We start from the raw sequence: 21,385 nt of genomic DNA on the forward strand, positions 1-21,385 counted from the left end.
TCCTGTATGACCTCTGATACACTATATTAAGCCCAGCCTTTGGAACTTTGGTTTTCCTAGATATGGCTACTGTATTGTGATCACTACATCCGATGAATCTGGATACTGCTTTCAAACAAATTTCTGGAGCATCAGTAAAGATGTGATCGATACATATTGATGATTTCATTCCTGTGCTGTTTGTAACTACCCTGGTAGGTTGACTGATAACCTGAACCAGGTTGCAAGCGTTGGTTACAGTTTGAAGCTTTTTCTTAAGTGGGCACCTTGATGAAAGCCAGTCAATATTTAAATATCTGGGGATCCAATTTAACGCACACAACAGAATACTGTCTGAGTGTGAGGAAGCAGACAACAGAATAATGTCTGACTGTGAGGAAGCAGAAACAACAGAATACTGTCTCTATGACTGAGAGGAAGCAGACAACAGAATACTGTCTGACTGAGAGGAAGCAGACAACAGAATACTGTCTCTATGACTGAGAGGAAGCAGACAACAGAATACTGTCTCTATGACTGAGAGGAAGCAGACAACAGAATACTGTCTCTATGACTGTGAGGAAGCAGACAACAGAATACTGTCTCTATGACTGAGAGGAAGCAGACAACAGAATACTGTCTCTATGACTGAGAGGAAGCAGACAACAGAATACTGTCTCTATGACTGAGAGGAAGCAGACAACAGAATACTGTCTCTATGACTGAGAGGAAGCAGACAACAGAACATTGTCTCTATGACTGAGAGGAAGCAGACAACAGAATACTGTCTCTATGACTGAGAGGAAGCAGACAACAGAATACTGTCTCTATGACTGAGAGGAAGCAGACAACAGAATACTGTCTGACTGAGAGGAAGCAGACAACAGAATAGTGTCTCTATGACTGAGAGGAAGCAGACAACAGAATACTGTCTGACTGAGAGGAAGCAGACAACAGAATAGTGTCTCTATGACTGAGAGGAAGCAGACAACAGAATACTGTCTGACTGAGAGGAAGCAGACAACAGAATACTGTCTCTATGACTGAGAGGAAGCAGACAACAGAATAGTGTCTCTATGACTGAGAGGAAGCAGACAACAGAATACTGTCTCTATGACTGAGAGGAAGCAGACAACAGAATACTGTCTCTATGACTGAGAGGAAGCAGACAACAGAATACTGTCTCTATGACTGAGAGGAAGCAGACAGAGGTGGATCAGATGGCAGAGTCTGACAGAGTCTGAAATGGCACCCTGGGAGGTAGACACTGTCCACCCACTCCTCTCTATCCAGGTCACAGAAACTGCTGATCGCTTTCTCAGAACAACTCAGCATTACTCAGTCAAGAGACTGAAAACAAAAACGAAATTATGGAGACACCATCAGAGGCAAATCAAATTGTATTGGTCACATACACATATTTATCAGATGTTAATGCGGGTGTAGTTAAATGTTTGTGTTCCTAGCTCCAACAGTGCAGTAGTTTCTAACAATTCACAACAATACACACATCTAAAACTTAAAGAATGGAATTAAGAAATATATAAATATTAAATTGAGCAATGTCATAGTGGCATTGACTCAAATATAGTATAATAGAATACAGTATATACAGTACCAGTCAAAAGTTTGGACACCGACTCATTCAAGGGTTTTTATTAATTTGTACTATTTTCTACATTGTAGAATAATAGTGAAGACATTATAACTATGAAATAACACATATGGAATCATGTAGTAACCAAAAAAGTGTTAAACAAATCAAAATATATTTTAGATTTTTCAAAGTAGCCACCCTTTGCCTTGATGACAGCTTTGCACACCCTTGGCATTCTCTCAACCAGCTTCATGAGGAATGCTTTTCCAACAGTCCTTGAGGAGTTCCCACATATACTGAGCCCTTGTTGGCTGCTTTTCCTTCACTCTGCGGTCCAACTCATCCCAAACAATCTCAATTGGGTTGAGGTCAGGTGATTGTGAAGGCCAGGTCATCTGATGCAGCACTCCATCACCCTCCATCTTGGTCAAATAGCCCTTACACAGCCTGGAGGTGTGTTGGGTCATTGTCCTGTTGAAAAACAAATTATAGTGGACTAAGCGTAAACCAGATGGGATGGCGTATCGCTGCAGAATTCTGTGGTAGCCATGCTGGTTAAGTTTGCCTTGAATTCTAAATAAATCACCAACATTGTCAACAGCAAAGCATCCCCACACAATTACACCTCCTCTTCCATGCTTCACGGTGGGAACCACACATGCGGAGATCATCCGTTCACCTACTATGCGTCTCACAAAGACACGGCGGTTTGAACCAAAAAGCTCAAATTTGGACTCATCAGACCAAACGACAGATTTCCACCGGTCTAATGTCCATTGCTCGTGTTTCTTGGGCCAAACAAGTCTCTTCTTATTATTGGTGTCCTTTGTAAGTGGTTTCTTTGCAGCAATTGGACCATGACGGCTTGATTCACACAGTCTCTTTTGAACAGTTGATGTTGAGATGTGTCTGTTACTTGAACTCTGAAGCATTTATCTGGTCTGCAATTTCTGAGGCTGGTAAATCTAATGAACTTATCCTCTGCAGCAGAGGTAACTCTGGGTCTTCCTTTCCTGTGGCGGTCCTCATGAGAGCCAGTTTCATCATAGCGCTTGATGGTGTGACTGCACTTTCAAAGTTCTTGAAATTTTCCAGATTGACTGACCTTCATGTCTTAAAGTAATGGACTGTCGTTTCTCTTTGCTTATTTTAGCTGTTCTTGCCATAACATGGACTTTTATCAAATAGAGCTATCTTCTGTATACCAACCATACCATCAACCATAACTGATTGAAATTCCACAAATTCACTTTTAACAAGGCACACCTGTTAATTGAAATGCATTCCAGGTGACTACCTCATGAAGCTTGTTGAGAGAATGCCAAGAGTGTGCAAAGCTGTCATCAAGGCAAAGGGTGGCTACTTTGAAGAATCTCAGATATAAAATATATTTTGATTTGTTTAACACTTTTTGGTTACTACATGATTCCATGTGTGTTATTTCATAGTTGTGATGTCTTCACTATTATTCTACAACATGGCTGTTATAGAATGTTGTAATGTCATGTTAATGGGGTTCTAACATGGCTGTTATAGAATGTTGTGATGTCATGTTAATGGGGTTCTAACATGGCTGTTATAGAATGTTGTAGTGTCATGTTAATGGGGTTCTAACATGGCTGCTATAGAATGTTGTAGTGTCATGTTAATGGGTTCTAACATGGCTGCTATAGAATGTTGTAGTGTCATAATAGGGTTCTAACATGGCTGTTATAGAATGTTGTAGTGTCATGTTAATGGGGTTCTAACATGGCTGTTATAGAATGTTGTAGTGTCATGTTAACGGGGTTCTAACATGGCTGTTATAGAATGTTGTAGTGTCTTATTAATAAGGTTCTAACATGGCTGTTATAGAATGTTGTAGTGTCATGTTAATGGGGTTCTAACATGGCTGTTATAGAATGTTGTAGTGTCATGTTAATGGGGTTCTAACATGGCTACTATAGAATGTTGTAGTGTCATGTTAATGGGGTTCTAACATGGCTGTTATAGAATGTTGTAGTGTCATGTTAATGGAGTTCTAACATGGCTGTTATAGAATGTTGTAGTGTCATGTTAATGGGGTTCTAACATGGCTGTTATAGAATGTTGTAGTGTCATGTTAATTCATCATAATGTAGAACCTGTTGTTTATGGCTCGAGATGAGTATTGTGTTTGATGGAAACTGCTGATATGATCCTGAAAACTAACAAAAAGAGGAAACTAAACACTTAAATAACACAGCTACATACAGAAGTGTTTTCAATAACACAGCTACATAGAGAAGTGTTTTCAATAACACAGCTACATACAGAAGTGTTTTCAATAACACAGCTACATACAGAAGTGTTTTCAATAACACAGCTACATAGAGAAGTGTTTTAAATAACATAGCTACATACAGAAGTGTTTTCAATAACACAGCTACATACAGAAGTGTTTTAAATAACACAGCTACATACAGAAGTGTTTTAAATAACACAGCTATATACAGAAGTGTTTTAAATAACACAGCTACATACAGAAGTGTTTTAAATAACATAGCTACATAGAGAAGTGTTTTAAATAACATAGCTACATAGAGAAGTGTTTTAAATAACACAGCTACATACAGAAGTGTTTTAAATAACATAGCTACATAGAGAAGTGTTTTAAATAACATAGCTACATAGAGAAGTGTTTTAAATAACACAGCTACATACAGAAGTGTTTTAAATAACACAGCTACATACAGAAGTGTTTTAAATAACACAGCTATATACAGAAGTGTTTTAAATAACATAGCTACATAGAGAAGTGTTTTAAATAACACAGCTACATACAGAAGTGTTTTAAATAACATAGCTACACACAGAAGGGTTTGTGTTATTTTTACTGTTCAACACCAGCATGACCCAAGCGAAGACAAAATAACTTGTCGATATATAGGGAATCACTTTAAATCTAAGTGGACATTTGATATGAGCCTGAAATCCAGAAGTGTTTTGTGCTATCATTCCACTCCACAAAAAGTTAGCTCAAACAGACTGGCACCCAGGGTAACTTCACAGACTACTGTGAAAGAAATGTGCATTCTCAGGGGTATTCACAGATCTGAGAGAAGAGAGGCAGGATGTGGACCTGTAGATGGGAGATAGAGGGCAGGGTGTGGAACCTGTAGATGGGAGATAAGAGGAGAGGCAGGGTGTGGAACCTGTAGATGGGAGATAGAGGGCAGGGTGTGGACCTGTAGATGGGAGATAGAGGGCAGGGTGTGGACCTGTAGATGGGAGATAGAGGGCAGGGTGTGGACCTGTAGATGGGAGATAGAGGGCAGGGTGTGGAACCTGTAGATGGGAGATAGAGGGCAGGGTGTGGACCTGTAGATGGGAGATAGAGGGCAGGGTGTGGACCTGTAGATGGGAGATAGAGGGCAGGGTGTGGAACCTGTAGATGGGAGATAGAGGGCAGGGTGTGGACCTGTAGATGGGAGATAGAGGGCAGGGTGTGGACCTGTAGATGGGAGATAGAGGGCAGGGTGTGGAACCTGTAGATGGGAGATAGAGGAGAGGCAGGGTGTGGAACCTGTAGATGGGAGATAGAGGGCAGGGTGTGGACCTGTAGATGGGAGATAGAGGGCAGGGTGTGGAACTGTAGATGGGAGATAGAGGGCAGGGTGTGGAACCTGTAGATGGGAGATAGAGGAGAGGCAGGGTGTGGAACCTGTAGATGGGAGATAGAGGGCAGGGTGTGGAACCTGTAGATGGGAGATAGAGGGCAGGGTGTGGAACCTGTAGATGGGAGATAGAGGGCAGGGTGTGGAACCTGTAGATGGGAGATAGAGGGCAGGGTGTGGACCTGTAGATGGGAGATAGAGGAGAAGACAGGGTGTGAACCTGTAGATGGTAGATAGAGGGCAGGATGTGGACCTGTAGATGGGAGATAGAGGGCAGGGTGTGGAACCTGTAGATGGGAGATAGAGGGCAGGGTGTGGAACCTGTAGATGGTAGATAGAGGGTAGGGTGTGGACCTGTATATGGGAGATAGAGAAGACAGGGTGTGGACCTGTAGATGGGAGATAGAGGGCAGGGTGTGGAACCTGTAGATGGGAGATAGAGGGCAGGGTGTGGAACCTGTAGATGGGAGATAGAGGGTAGGGTGTGGACCTGTAGATGGGAGATAGAGGGTAGGGTGTGGACCTGTAGATGGGAGATAGAGGGCAGGGTGTGGAACCTGTAGATGGGAGATAGAGGGCAGGGTGTGGAACTGTAGATGGGAGATAGAGGGCAGGGTGTGGAACCTGTAGATGGGAGACAGAGGGCAGGGTGTGGACCTGTAGATGGGAGATAGAGGTGAAGGAGAGGCAGGGTGTGGACCTGTAGATGGGAGATAGAGGTGAAGGAGAGGCAGGGTGTGGACCTGTAGATGGGAGATAGAGAAGACAGGGTGTGGAACCTGTATATGGTAGATAAGAGGTGAAGGAGAGGCAGGGTGTGGAACCTGTAGATGGTAGATAGAGGTGGAGGAGAGGCAGGGTGTGGAACCTGTAGATGGAAGATAGAGGGTAGTGTGTGGAACCTGTAGATGGGAGATAGAGGGTAGGGTGTGGAACCTGTAGATGGGACATAGAGGAGAAGACAGGGTGTGGAACCTGTAGATGGTAGAGGTGGAGGAGAGGCAGGGTGTGGAACCTGTAGATGGGAGATAGAGGGTAGGGTGTGGAACCTGTAGATGGTAGAGGTGGAGGAGAGGCAGGGTGTGGAACCTGTAGATGGGAGATAGAGGGTAGTGTGTGGAACCTGTAGATGGGAGATAGAGGTCGAGGAGAGGCAGGGTGTGGAACCTGTAGATGGTAGATAGAGGTCGAGGAGAGGCCAGGTGTGGGCTGGGGGTAAGAATTGGGTCGACAGAGGAAAGTCACTTTGAAAGGAGACTGTGGGCTGGGGTTAGATGGTGCTAGGCGAGAGTAGATAGAGGCAGGCTGTGGGCTGGGGTTAGATGGTGCTAGGCGAGTGTAGATAGAGGCAGGCTGTGGGCTGGGGCATTCAGCTCAGGATGACTCAGGCGTGGGTGTAGAGACGAGCCTGGACGGAGGTTCGGCTCGAGGCTACAGGGTTCCTTATCTGCCCAATCAAAACCACAGCTCGTGATTTCCCCGGTGTTCAACATAGTGAAACCGCATTTCCCAGGCAGCTGTACCTCACTGCATTGTTAATCTGTTTTATAAACGTTAAATGGTTTCGCTTGGCATATAATTATTATCTATTATCAAATCGACCACAAGGGACACACTACATCCCCTGAAATGTAAATGTAAATGAAAGCCTAGCAACAAGCTGTTGGTGTCCAAGCACAACGTTCAACATCCAAGTCATTTTATTTTCCATCTCGATGCGTTTTTACAGTTGACAAACCTTTACAATGAAAACCTTTTCTTTCACAAAACAATATATACAAGAAAAAGGTATTTTTCTTAAAAAATACATATTAAAACTATAAAACCGAAAGCATAAAACGATGCAGATGCTCTACGGAGACTTGTGATTATAACGAGACCTTGTACATCCCATAATATGTAGCTAAAACATGAGTAAAGCAAAGAAACCAAACTTTGTGAACCTGATCAAGAATTAACCTACGAACATAACAAAATAAAACCATAATCCTTTCAACTACTTTTTAGTCCGTAAGTGGTTATTGCCAACAAACAAAAAAAGGCTAATTAGAAGAAGCGAGTGGAGCCCAAAACCCAAGAGAACTAGTCAAAATCCCCTTCAATTATTTCTGAATTCCTTCTCATTCTTCTTGGTCTCAAATAGGAAACAACTCTCCATCTCCTTTCTGTCCTCTCCCTTCACCTCTTCGTCACTCCTCTTCACTTCGGTCTAAGATGAAGATGTTTTCCTTGGTCTTTAGATGAGGAAGATGATGTCGTCGGCCAACATGATCTGGTTGTCGTCCTGCATGCGAGCGAGGGCGGCCCGGACCTCTGTCAGGGTGAAGGGGGCATCTCTGTCCTTGTTGACACTCTCCGTCAGAGTGTTCATACCGACGGACTGAGCATGTGCAGAACGGAACATCTCCAGGAGGGACGACTTGAACTCCTTCAGCCTGGAGAACAGAGAGAGAAATTCATTTAGGAAAAATACCATCTGTGTGAGGTACATCAAATTGTTTTTGTTGTTGTTTACATAAATCAACAACAAACAAAAAAAGTATTCTCACCGTCAACTGCATTTACTTTCAGCAAACGTAACACGTGTAAATATTTGTATGTGGGTTATAATGAAATAGCGCTTTTCATTACAGAAAATAAATCGCATACAAAGCTAAACAAACACATGAAGTGGAGATTGGAATGTCTATTTCATCTCAGAGGGTTTCAGAAGCAGCACTTGTTGTAATTATTCCTGACAGATTAACCCATTAATCTCGCTGGCTGTTTGGATTCTAATAATGCAACTGCAGATTTAAGACAAAAAAATGGACTTCGCAACCCAATTCTGCAATTCAGAGTCAATACCACAAGATGTAAGTGATCAACGCTCTCTGCATAGGCAACCTCATGGCAGTTGGCGGTGCACCAGGGAGGGGGGAAATTAATCAATTAATATAAAAATGCAACAATTTCCCCCCAAAAAATGTTGGATTACAGTTCTTATAAGGTATTCTGACAATTGAAATAAATTCATTAGGTCCAAATCTATGATTTTCACATGACTGGCGACACAACAGTGTCTGACCACCGCCAAAGATGAGACACCTTATAGGGAGGTGGTCAGAGACCTGGCGGTGTGGTGGTCAGAGACCTGGCGGTGTGGTGGTCAGAGACCTGGCGGTGTGGTGGTCAGAGACCTGGCGGTGTGGTGGTCAGAGACCTGGCGGTGTGGTGGTCAGAGACCTGGCGGTGTGGTGGTCAGAGACCTGGCGGTGTGGTGGTCAGAGACCTGGCGGTGTGGTGGTCAGAGACCTGGCGGTGTGGTGACAGGACAACCACCTCTCTCTCTCTCAATGTGAGCAGGACTAAGGAGATGATCGTGGACTACAGGAAAAAGCTGGCTGAACAGGCCCCCATTGACATCGACGGGGCTGTAGTGGAGCGGGTCGAGAGTTAAGTTCCTTGGCGTCCACATCACCAACAAACTAACATGATACAAACACAACAAGACAGTCATGAAGAGGGAACGACAAAACCTTTTCCCCCTCATGAGACTGAAAAGATTTGGCATGGGTCCCCAGATCCTCAAAACGTTGTACAGCTGCACCATCGAGAGCATGGTGGCATCACCGCCTGGTATGGTAACTGCTCGGCATCTGACCGTAAGGCGCTAGAGAGGTAATGTGTACATCACTGGGAACAAGCTTCCTGCCATCCAGGACCTATATAATAGGCATCAGAGGAAATCCCATACAATTGTCACGGCGGCACCCAGAGCACCAAGTCTCGGACCAAAAGGCTCCTTAACAGCGTCTACCCCCCCAAGCCATAAGACTGCTGAACAATTAATAAAATGGCCACCGGACTATTTACATTGACCCCCCCCCCCTCCATTTGTTTTGTACACTGATGCTACTCGCAGTTCATTATCTATGCACAGTCACTTTACCCCTACCTACATGTACAAATGACCTCGTCTAACCTGTCTGTACCCCTACACACTCTGTACCCCCGCACACTAACTCTGTACCCCCGCACACTAACTCTGTACCCCCGCACACTAACTCTGTACCCCTGCACACTAACTCTGTACCCCTGCACACTAACTCTGTACCCCTGCACACTAACTCTGTACCGCTGCACACTAACTCTGTACCCCTGCACACTAACTCGGTACCGGTACCCCCTGTATATAGCCTCCACATTGACTCTGTACCGGTACCCCCTGTATATAGTCTCCACATTGACTCTGTACCGGTACCCCCTGTATATAGCCTCCACATTGACTCTGTACCGGTACCCCCTGTATATAGTCTCCACATTGACTCTGTACCGGTACCCCCTGTATATAGCCTCCATATTGACTCTGTACCGTAACCCCCTGTATATAGCCTCCACATTGACTCTGTACCGGTACACCCCGTATATAGCCTCCACATTGACTCTGTACCGTAACACCCTGTATATAGCCTCCACATTGACTCTGTACCGGTACCCCCTGTATATAGTCTCCACATTGACTCTGTACCGGTACCCCCTGTATATAGCCTCCACATTGACTCAGTACCGGTACCCCTTGAATATAGCCTCCACATTGACTCTGTACCCCTGCACACTGACTCTGTACCCCTGCACATTGACTCTGTACCGGTACACCCTGTATATAGCCTCCACACTAACTCTGTACCGGTACACCCTGTATAAAGCCTCCACATTGACTCTGTACCCCTGCACACTGACTCTGTACCCCTGCACATTGACTCGGTACCGGTACCCCCTGTATATAGCCTCCACACTGACTCTGTACCGGTACACCCTGTATATAGCCTCCACATTGACTCTGTACCGGTACCCCCTGTATATAGCCTCCACACTAACTCTGTACCGGTACCCCCTGTATATAGCCTCCACATTGACTCTGTACCGGTACACCCTGTATATAGCCTCCACACTGACTCTGTACTGGTACCCCCTGTATATAGCCTCCACACTAACTCTGTACCGGTACCCCCTGTATATAGCCTCCACACTAACTCGGTACCGGTACCCCCTGTATATAGCCTCCACACTAACTCGGTACCGGTACCCCCTGTATATAGCTTCCACATTGACTCTGTACTGGTACCCCCTGTATATAGCCTCCACATTGACTCGGTACCGGTACCCCCTGTATATAGCCTCCACATTGACTCTGTACCCCTGCACATTGACTCGGTACCGGTACCCCCTGTATATAGCCTCCACATTGACTCTGTACCCCTGCACATTGACTCGGTACCGGTACCCCCTGTATAAAGCCTCCACATTGACTCTGTACCCCTGCACATTGACTCGGTACCGGTACCCCCTGTATAAAGCCTCCACATTGACTCTGTACCCCTGCACACTGACTCTGTACCCCTGCACACTGACTCTGTACCCCTGCACACTGACTCTGTACCCCTGCACACTGACTCGGTACCAGTACACCCTGTATATAGTCTCCACATTGACTCGGTACCCCTGCACATTGACTCTGTACCCCTGCACATTGACTCTGTACCCCTGCACATTGACTCGGTACCGGTACCCCCTGTATATAGCCACCACATTGACTTTGTACCGGTACCCCCTGTATATAGCCACCACATTGACTCTGTACCGGTACCCCCTGTATATAGCCTCCACATTGACTCTGTACCTGTACCCCCTGTATATAGCCACCACATTGACTCGGTACCGGTACCCCCTGTATATAGCCTCCACATTGACTCTGTACCCCTGCACATTGACTCGGTACCGGTACCCCCTGTATATAGCCTCCACATTGACTCTGTACCCTGCACATTGACTCTGTACCCCTGCACATTGACTCGGTACCGGTACCCCCTGTATAAAGCCTCCACATTGACTCTGTACCCCTGCACACTGACTCTGTACCCCTGCACACTGACTCGGTACCCCTGCACATTGACTCGGTACCCGTACCCCCTGTATAAAGCCTCCACATTGACTCTGTACCCCTGCACACTGACTCTGTACCCCTGCACATTGACTCGGTACCGGTACACCCTGTATAGTCTCCACATTGACTCGGTACCCCTGCACATTGACTCTGTACCCCTGCACATTGACTCGGTACCGGTACCCCCTGTATATAGACTCCACATTGACTCTGTACCGTAATACCCTGTATATAGCCTCCACATTGACTCTGTACCCCTGCACATTGACTGTACCGTAATACCCTGTATAAAGCCTCCACATTGACTCTGTACCCCTGCACATTGACTGTACCGTAATACCCTGTATATAGCCTCCACATTGACTCTGTACCCCTGCACATTGACTCGGTACCGGTACCCCCTGTATATAGCCACCACATTGACTCTGTACCCCTGCACACTGACTCTGTACCCCCAGCACACTGACTCTGTACCGGTACACCCTGTATATAGCCTCCACATTGACTCTGTACCGGTACCCCCTGTATATAGCCTCCACATTGACTCTGTACCGGTACTCCCTGTATACAGCCTCCACATTGACTCTGTACCGGTACCCCCTGTATATAGCCTCCACACTGACTCTGTACCGGTACACCCTGTATATAGCCTCCACATTGACTCTGTACCGGTACCCCCTGTATATAGCCTCCACACTGACTCTGTACCGGTACACCCTGTATATAGCCTCCACACTGACTCTGTACCGGTACACCCTGTATATAGCCTCCACATTGACTCTGTACCGGTACCCCCTGTATAAAGCCTCCACATTGACTGTACCGGTACCACCTGTATAAAGCCTCCACATTGACTCTGTACCGGTACCCCCTGTATATAGCCTCCACATTGACTCTGTACCGGTACACCCTGTATATAGCCTCCACATTGACTCTGTACTGGTACCCCCTGTATATAGCCTCCACACTGAATCTGTACCGGTACCCCCTGTATATAGCCTCCACATTGACTCTGTACTGGTACCCCCTGTATATAGCCTCCACATTGACTCTGTACTGGTACCCCCTGTATATAGCCTCCACACTGACTCTGTACCAGTACCCCCTGTATATAGCCTCCACATTGACTCTGTACTGGTACCCCCTGTATATAGCCTGCACATTGACTCTGTACTGGTACCCCCTGTATATAGCCTCCACACTGACTCTGTACCAGTACCCCCTGTATATAGCCTCCACACTGACTCTGTACCGGTACCCCCTGTATATAGCCTCATTATTGTTATTTTATTGTGTTACTTTTTATAATTTTTTACTTGAGTGTATTTGATCAATGTTGGTTAAGGGCTTGTTAGAAAGCAAGTCTACACTTGTTGTATTCGGCCCATGTGACTAATAAAGTTTGATTTGATTTATGTTGGTTTTTAACTAGGTGCGTTGGTTCAGAAAACCAGTCAGTATCTGGTGTGACCACCATTTTGCCTCATGCAGCGAGACACATCTCCTTCACATAGAGTTGATCAGGCTGTTGATTTGTGTCCTGTGGTATGTTGTCCCCACTCCTCTCCAACGGCTGTGTGAAGTTGATGGATATTGGCAGAAACTGGAACGTGTCAATCCAGAGCATCCCAAACATGGAACACGCTGTCGTACACGTCGGTCCAGAGCATCCCAAACATGGAAAACGCTGTCGTACACGTCGGTCCAGAGCATCCCAAACGTGGAACCCGCTGTCGTACACGTCGGTCCAGAGCATCCCAAACATGCTCAATGGGTGACATGTCTGGTGAGTATGCAGGCCACTGAAGAACTGGGATATTTTCAGCTTTCTGGAATTGGGTACATCCTTGCAACATGGGGCCGTACATTATCATGCTGAAACATGAGGTGATGGCAGCAGATGAATGGTACGACAACAGGCCTCAGATTTTCGCGTGGTTACACGTGGTCTGTGGTTGTGAGGCCGGTTGGACGTACTGACAAATTCTCTAAAATGGCATTGGACGTTTAAGGTAGAGAAATTAACATTTAATTATCTGGCAACAGCTCTGGAGGACATTCCTGCAGTCAACATGCCAATCGCACACTCCCTCAAAACTTGAGACATCTGTGGCATCGTGTTGTGTGATAAAACTGCACATTTTAGAGTGGCCTTTAAATTGTCTCCCAGCACAAGGTGCACCTGTGTAATAATCATGCTGTTTAATCAGCTTCTTGATGTGCCACACCTGTCAGGTGGATGGATTATCTTGGCAAAAGAGAAATGCTCACTAACAGGGATGTAAACTACATTTGTGCACAAGACTTAGGAGAAATAAGCTTTTTGTGGGTTTGGAACATTTCTGGGATCGTTTATTCAGCTCATAAAACACGAGACCAACTCTTAACATGTTGCTTTCATATTTGTGTTGATAATACTTCCATTCATATGAGACTATAGTTCCATTTCAGCTGCCGATCTGAGCACACTGGTACCAAGTCCGCCATTTTGCTGTCACATAAACATGCACTCGACTGCCACACCCACCTGTCTGCAGACACCTCTGTCTGTCCGTCAGTCTGTCCGTCAGTCTGTCCGTCCTGGCTTGGTGGGACAGGGGCATCCATAGGCTCCTCCTCTGCCGGTTTGGGCGTGCCAGCCTGAACTGTGGGAGGAGTAAACAGAGTTCATTGTCAGACCAGGGCCATGCATATAGAGAGTTGGGTCAACTTTTAAACAGTGTTCTAATAGTAGACAGTTTATTTTTTTTATTCAACCTTTATTTAACTAGGCAAGTCTTTAAAGAACAAATTCGTATAAAGAACAAATTCGTATTTAAAATGACGGTCTATCACGGCCAAAAGCGGATGCTGGGCCAATTGTGCGCTGCCCTATGGGACTCCCAATCATGGCCGGTTGTGAAACAGGCTGGATTCGAACCAGGATGTCTTCTAACATGGCTGCTATAGAATGTTGTAGTGTCATGTTAATGAGCTCCAACATGGCTGCTATAGAATGTTGTAGTGTCATGTTAATGGGGTTCTAACATGGCTGTTATAGAATGTTGTAGTGTCATGTTAATGGGGTTCTAACATGGCTGCTATAGAATGTTGTAGTGTCATGTTAATGGGGTTCTAACATGGCTGCTATAGAATGTTGTAGTGTCATGTTAATGGGGTTCTAACATGGCTGTTATAGAATGTTGTAGCATCATGTTAATGGGGTTCTAACATGGCTGTTATAGAATGTTGTAGTGTCATGTTAATGGGGTTCTAACATGGCTGTTATAGAATGTTGTAGTGTCATGTTAATGAGGTTCTAACATGGCTGTTATAGAATGTTGTAGCGTCATGTTAATGGGGTTCTAACATGGCTGTTATAGAATGTTGTAGTGTCATGTTAATGGGGTTCTAACATGGCTGCTATAGAATGTTGTAGTGTCATGTTAATGGGGTTATAGAATGTTGTAGTGTCATGTTAATGCATCATAATGCAGAAACCTCCATTTCCTCACTCGATGGAGTGTTACACTCTATTAGCCGTTGAAGACATAAACTAGATCTGGATATGGATTCAAATCTGTCTCACCCCTCTGAGTGGTACAGTGTAAAGACAACAGCTCTCCCACACCATATGTCCCCCGCAATAATTACCGTAATTACCTTAATACTAGCAGACTGCATTTTTGATCTGTTAGCCAAATTGACAATTCAAGGGTTTTAAAATATCCACACATTAAATTAAATCAAGTGTGCAAGACAGTGTGCAATAAAGTGTAGATGAGAAGCTCCTGTATTGTTCGAATTGCTCTCTTTATTTTTTGTCTGTCGATATACTATGGTATTTACGGTATTCTGATCTGTCTACACAGGTGAGGCAGGAATGGGGCTTTGGTCACATCAGATCCAAGTCTCGTGTAAACAGAAAAAAAGTGGTATATCTGATGTTGAAGAGAGAGAGAGATCTCACTCGACATATTTTACTCATGACTTGGTGCCCCACATGTCGTTTCTCGGTGTGTGACTATTGGTGAGGACTGGTACAGAGTCAATGTGGAGGCTATATACAGGGGGTACCGGTACAGAGTCAATGTGGAGACTATATACAGGGTATTACAGTACAGAGTCAATGTGGAGGCTATATACAGGGGGTACCGGTACAGAGTCAATGTGGAGACTATATACAGGGTATTACGGTACAGAGTCAATGTGGAGGCTATATACAGGGGGTACTGGTACAGAGTCAATGTGGAGGCTATATACAGGATATTACGGTACAGAGTCAATGTGGAGGCTTTATACAGGGTATTACGGTACAGAGTCAATGTGGAGGCTATATACAGGGTATTACGGTACAGAGTCAATGTGGAGGCTATATACAGGGTATTACGGTACAGAGTCAATGTGGAGGCTATATACAGGGTATTACGGTACAGAGTCAATGCGGTGGCTATATACAGGGGGTACCGGTACTGAGTCAATGTGGAGACTATATACAGGGGGTACCGGTACTGAGTCAATGTGGAGGCTATATACAGGGGGTACCGGTACAGAGTCAATGTGGAGGCTATATACAGGGGGTACCAGTACAGAGTCAATGTGGAGGGGCAGAATTAAGCATTTCTTGCAGTAAAATGACACCAAATGTAGGCATAAATATATATAATTATTGTGAATGCTCAGTTCGCCACCATCTGTAGAGGGGTCATCTTTATCAGCATCATAAATGCAGATTTTCCACATGACAGAAGAGAAGCTTCATGTTAACTAACAAATAGCCGAAATATCGGAAATTACAGTATGAGCAGAAACACATCTGTATCAGGTAACAACCCCCCAAAAATATCATTAGCAGTCATTAGCTGTAGCCTGGAGTGGATTTCCTTTAACAGAGGGTGTGGGCCTCAGACTTTCACTTCATCGGTCGGTTATTAGCTATTGTGGGCATCTGACCCACGCACCACTAGTGTGTGATGCTTACAAACCCCATATCCCCCTGGGACAGTAGCTGGAGTAATTATCTATGGGGCGAGATTAGGGTGGTAAATGTGTATCTCTTTTCCTCAGGGGCGGCAGGTAGCCTAGTGGTTAGAGTGTAGAGGAGGCAGGTAGCCTAGTGGTTAGAGTGTAGAGGAGGCAGGTAGCCTAGTGGTTAGAGTGTAGAGGCGGCAGGGTAGCCTAGTGGTTAGAGTGTAGAGGAGGCAGGTACCTAGTGGTTAGAGTGTAGAGGAGGCAGGTACCTAGTGGTTAGAGTGTAGAGGTGGCAAGGTAGCCTAGTGGTTAGAGTGTAGAGGCGGCAGGTAGCCTAGTGGTTAGAGTGTAGGGACGGCAGGGTAGCCTAGTGGTTAGAGTGTAGGGGCGGCAGGTAGCCTAGTGGTTAGAGTGTAGAGGAGGCAGGTAGCCTAGTGGTTAGAGTGTAGAGGAGGCAGGTACCTAGTGGTTAGAGTGTAGAGGAGGCAGGTACCTAGTGGTTAGAGTGTAGAGGTGGCAAGGTAGCCTAGTGGTTAGAGTGTAGAGGCGGCAGGTAGCCTAGTGGTTAGAGTGTAGGGACGGCAGGGTAGCCTAGTGGTTAGAGTGTAGGGGCGGCAGGTAGCCTAGTGGTTAGAGTGTAGAGGCGACAGGGTAGCCTAGTGGTTAGAGTGTAGGGGCGACAGGGTAGCCTAGTGGTTAGAGTGTAGAGGTGGCAGGTAGCCTAGTGGTTAGAGTGTAGAGGAGGCAGGTAGCCTAGTGGTTAGAGTATAGAGGTGGCAGGGTCACCTAGTGGTTAGAGTGTAGAGGAGGCAGGGTAGCCTAGTGGTTAGAGTGTAGAGGAGGCAGGGTAGCCTAGTGGTTAGAGTGTAGAGGGGGAAGGGTAGCCTAGTGGTTAGAGTGTAGAGGTGGCAGGTAAGCCTAGTGGTTAGAGTGTAGAGGCGGCAGGGAAGCCTAGTGGTCAGAGTGTAGAGGCGGCAGGGAAGCCTAGAGGTTAGAGTGTAAATAAAGGTTGGGCGGTGGTCAACGTGTATCTCTTACTCTCAGGGATGTCCTTCTCCCCAGCGAAGTCATACGGGTCGTAGGCCTCGCTGCTCTGGGAACCGCGGCGACTCCTACAGGACAGAACATAGGTCAGCAGACAAATCCTGTGTTTCAACCTTCATTCATACAGCTCCGCGGCAAAGATCAAATATCCGTCAGAAGAGAGAATTAGTTCATGAGCTAGTTAATGGCCCCTGTAACAGATTATGGGGGTCTGAGGAGGACGCTAGTGGGGGTCTGAGAAGGACACTAGTGGGGGTGTGATTATGGGGGTCTGAGCAGGCCAATAGTGGGGGTGTGATTATGGGGTTCTGATGAGGACACTAGTGGGGGTCTGAGGAGGACACTAGAGGGGGTGTGATTATGAGGGTCTGAGGAGGACACTAGAGGGGGTGTGATTATGGGGGTCTGAGGAGGACACCTAGAGGGGTGTGATTATGAGGGTCTGAGGAGGACAATAGTGGGGGTGTGATTATGGGGGTCTGAGGAGGACACTAGAGGGGGTGTGATTATGGGGGTCTGAGGAGGACAATAGTGGGGGTGTGATTATGGGGGTCTGAGGAGGACACTAGTGGGGGTGTGATTATAGGGGTCTGAGGAGGACACTAGTGGGGGTGTGATTATGGGGGTCTGAGGAGGACACTAGTGGGGGTGTGATTATGGGGGTCTGAGGAGGACACTAGTGGGGGGGTGATTATGGGGGTCTGAGGAGGACAATAGTGGGGGTGTGATTATGGGGGTCTGAGGAGGACAATAGTGGGGGTGTGATTATGGGGGTCTGAGGAGGACACTAGTGGGGGTCTGAGGAGGACACTAGAGGGGGTGTGATTATGAGGGTCTGAGGAGGACACTAGTGGGGGTGTGATTATGGGGGTCTGAGGAGGACACTAGTGGGGGTCTGAGGAGGACACTAGAGGGGGTGTGATTATGAGGGTGTGAGGAGGACAATAGTGGGGGTGTGATTATGGGGGTCTGAGGAGGACACTAATGGGGGTCTGAGGAGGACACTAGAGGGGGTGTGATTATGAGGGTCTGAGGAGGACAATAGTGGGGGTGTGATTATGGGGGTCTGAGGAGGACACTAGAGGGGGTGTTATTATGGAGGTCTGAGGAGGACACTAGTGGGGGTGTGATTATGGGGGTCTGAGGAGGACACTAGAGGGGGTGTGATTATGAAGGTCTGAGGAGGACAATAGTGGGGGTGTGATTATGGGGGTCTGAGGAGGACAATAGTGGGGGTGTGATTATGGGGGTCTGAGGAGGACACTAGAGGGGGTGTGATTATGGGGGTCTGAGGAGGACACTAGTGGGGGTGTGATTATAGGGGTCTGAGGAGGACACTAGTGGGGGTGTGATTATGGGGGTCTGAGCAGGCCACTAGTGGGGGTGTGATTATGGGGGTCTGAGCAGGCCACTAGTGGGTGGTGTCTTAAGCCGTACCTCTTCTTCTCTGAGCGAGGGGTACGCTGTGTTGTCTCTTCCTCCTCTGAGTCAGACTCCTGCTCCTTCCTCCCCCTCTTCTTCTCCTTCTCCAGAACCTACGGAACAACGGGACGGAACCTTTTATCACAACGGGACGGAACCTACAGAACCATGGATTTGGAACCTTTTAGAACAACGGGACGGAACCTACAGAACCATGGATTTGGAACCTTTTAGAACAACGGGACGGAACCTACAGAACCATGGATTTGGAACCTTTTAGAACAACGGGACGGAACCTACAGAACCATGGATTTGGAACCTTTTAGAACAACGGGACGGAACCTACAGAACCATGGATTTGGAACCTTTTAGAACAACGGGACGGAACCTACAGAACTATGGATTTGGAACCTTTTAGAACAACGACACGGAACCTACAGAACCATGGATTTGGAACCTTTTAGAACAACGACACGGAACCTACAGAACCATGGATTTGGAACCTTTTAGAACAACGGGACGGAACAGAGATTGGTTGAACTTAAACGAACAGAAAGACACCAGACAGACTTCACCAGAGTTTATTCAAATGAAGATGAAAAGCTGTGACAAATGCAACAATCTGTCAACTCTGCATGTCGAGTCCACTGACCTTTTTGAAGTACGCGAACTGGACCAGCTCCACAGCGACCTCCGAGTCCTCCAGCTCCACAGCCTTACTCATGCGGGCTTTAGCGTGGGCCGAAGACAGACGGATCAGGGTCTCCAGAGTACGAGCAGTTACTGGGGACGTCTGGAGGGAGAGAGGAGGGGTTAGACAGGGAGAGAGGAGAGGGGTTAGACAGGGAGAGAGGAGGGGTTAGACAGGGAGAGAGAGAGGAGGGGTTAGACAGGGAGAGAGAGAGGAGGGGTTAGACAGGGAGAGAGAGAGGAGGGGTTAGACAGGGAGAGAGGAGGGGTTAGACAGGGAGAGAGAGGAGGGGTTAGACAGGGAGAGAGAGGAGGGGTTAGACAGGGAGAGAGAGGAGGGGTTAGACAGGGAGAGAGAGGAGGGGGGTTAGACAAGGAGAGAGAGAGGAGGGGTTAGACAGGGAGAGAGAGGAGGGGTTAGACAGGGAGAGAGGAGGGGTTAGACAAGGAGAGAGAGAGGAGGGGTTAGACAGGGAGAGAGAGGAGGGGTTAGACAGGGAGAGAGGGGGGAGGGGTTAGACAGGGAGAGAGAGGAGGGGTTAGACAGGGAGAGAGAGGAGGGGTTAGACAGGGAGAGAGAGGAGGGGTTAGACAGGGAGAGAGAGGAGGGGTTAGACAGGGAGAGAGAGAGGAGGGGGTTAGACAGGGGAGAGAGGGGGGGGTTAGACAGGGAGAGAGAGAGGAGGGGTTAGACAGGGAGAGAGAGGAGGGGTTAGACAGGGAGAGAGAGAGGAGGGGTTAGACAGGGAGAGAGAGGAGGGGTTAGACAGGGAGAGAGAGGAGGGGTTAGACAGGGAGAGAGAGGAGGGGTTAGACAGGGAGAGAGAGGAGGGGTTAGACAGGGAGAGAGAGAGGAGGGGTTAGACAGGGAGAGAGAGAGGAGGGGTTAGACAAGGAGAGAGGAGGGGATAGACAGGGAGAGAGAGAGGAGGGGTCAGACAGAGAGAGAGGAGGGGTCAGACAGGGAGAGAGGAGAGGGGTTAGACAGGGAGAGAGGAGAGGGGTTAGACAGGGAGAGAGAGAGGAGGGGTTAGACAGGGAGAGAGAGAGGAGGGGTTAGACAGGGAGAGAGAGGAGGGGTCAGACAGGGAGAGAGGAGGGGTCAGACAGGGAGAGAGGAGAGGGGTTAGACAGGGAGAGAGGAGAGGGGTTAGACAGGGAGAGAGGAGAGGGGTTAGACAGGGAGAGAGAGAGGGGATACAGGGAGAGAGAGAGGAGGGGTCAGACAGAGAGAGAGGAGGGGTCAGACAGGGAGAGAGGAGAGGGGTTAGACAGGGAGAGAGGAGAGGGGTTAGACAGGGAGAGAGAGGAGGGGTTAGACAGGGAGAGAGAGGAGGGGTCAGACAGGGAGAGAGAGGAGGGGTCAGACAGGGAGAGAGGAGGGCAGGGGGTCAGACAGGGAGAGAGGAGGGGTTAGACAGGGAGAGAAGAGGGGTTAGACAGGGAGAGAGAGGAGGGGTCAGACAGGGAGAGAGAGGAGGGGTCAGACAGGGAGAGAGGAGGGGTCAGACAGGGAGAGAGGAGGGCAGGGGGTCAGACGGAGCGAGGAGGGGTTAGACAAGGAGAGAGGAGGGGTTAGACAGGGAGCGAGGAGGGGTTAGACAAGGAGAGAGGAGGGGTTAGACAAGGAGAGAGGAGGGGTTAGACAAGGAGAGAGGAGGGGTTAGACAAGGAGAGAGGAGGGGTTAGACAAGGAGAGAGGAGGGGTCAAGGTGTGTGTAGGGGTCAAGGTGTGTGTAGGGGTCAAGGTGTGTGTAGGGGTCAAGGTGTGTGTAGGGGTCAAGGTGTGTGTAGGGTTCAAGGTGTGTGTAGATGTACGACTAAGAACATGTATTTACACAGTCAGTCCGATCTTTTGACAATAATTGGCCTTTTGACCAATCAGATCAGATCGAATAATTGGGCAGAAGATCTGAATTGGGCTGCCTGTGTAAACGCAGCCTCATGGTGTCTAAGGGGCTCACTCTGGAAATATCGGCTCCCAGCTGTTCCTGGCTTCTCAGCCTGGAGTACTCTTCCGCAATGTGATTGGCTGCTTCCTGGGTCAACGTAGGGGTCAACACCTTGGCGATGTGGATGTACTTCCTCATGAACTCCTTGCTCACGATGTTCTCTCTAAACAACAGCAGAATCTGTTAGCAT

At 47.4% G+C, this 21,385-nt stretch overlaps 1 pseudogene; it reads right to left on the minus strand.

The window, feature by feature from the left end:
• Positions 1 to 6,893: 6,893 nt before the first annotated feature.
• LOC135534003 (DNA replication licensing factor MCM3-like) overlaps positions 6,894 to 21,385 on the minus strand; it is a 22,426-nt pseudogene continuing 7,934 nt past the window's right edge.

Source organism: Oncorhynchus masou, unplaced genomic scaffold (assembly GCF_036934945.1).
Source record: "Oncorhynchus masou masou isolate Uvic2021 unplaced genomic scaffold, UVic_Omas_1.1 unplaced_scaffold_2907, whole genome shotgun sequence".
NCBI classification, from domain to species: domain Eukaryota; kingdom Metazoa; phylum Chordata; class Actinopteri; order Salmoniformes; family Salmonidae; genus Oncorhynchus; species Oncorhynchus masou.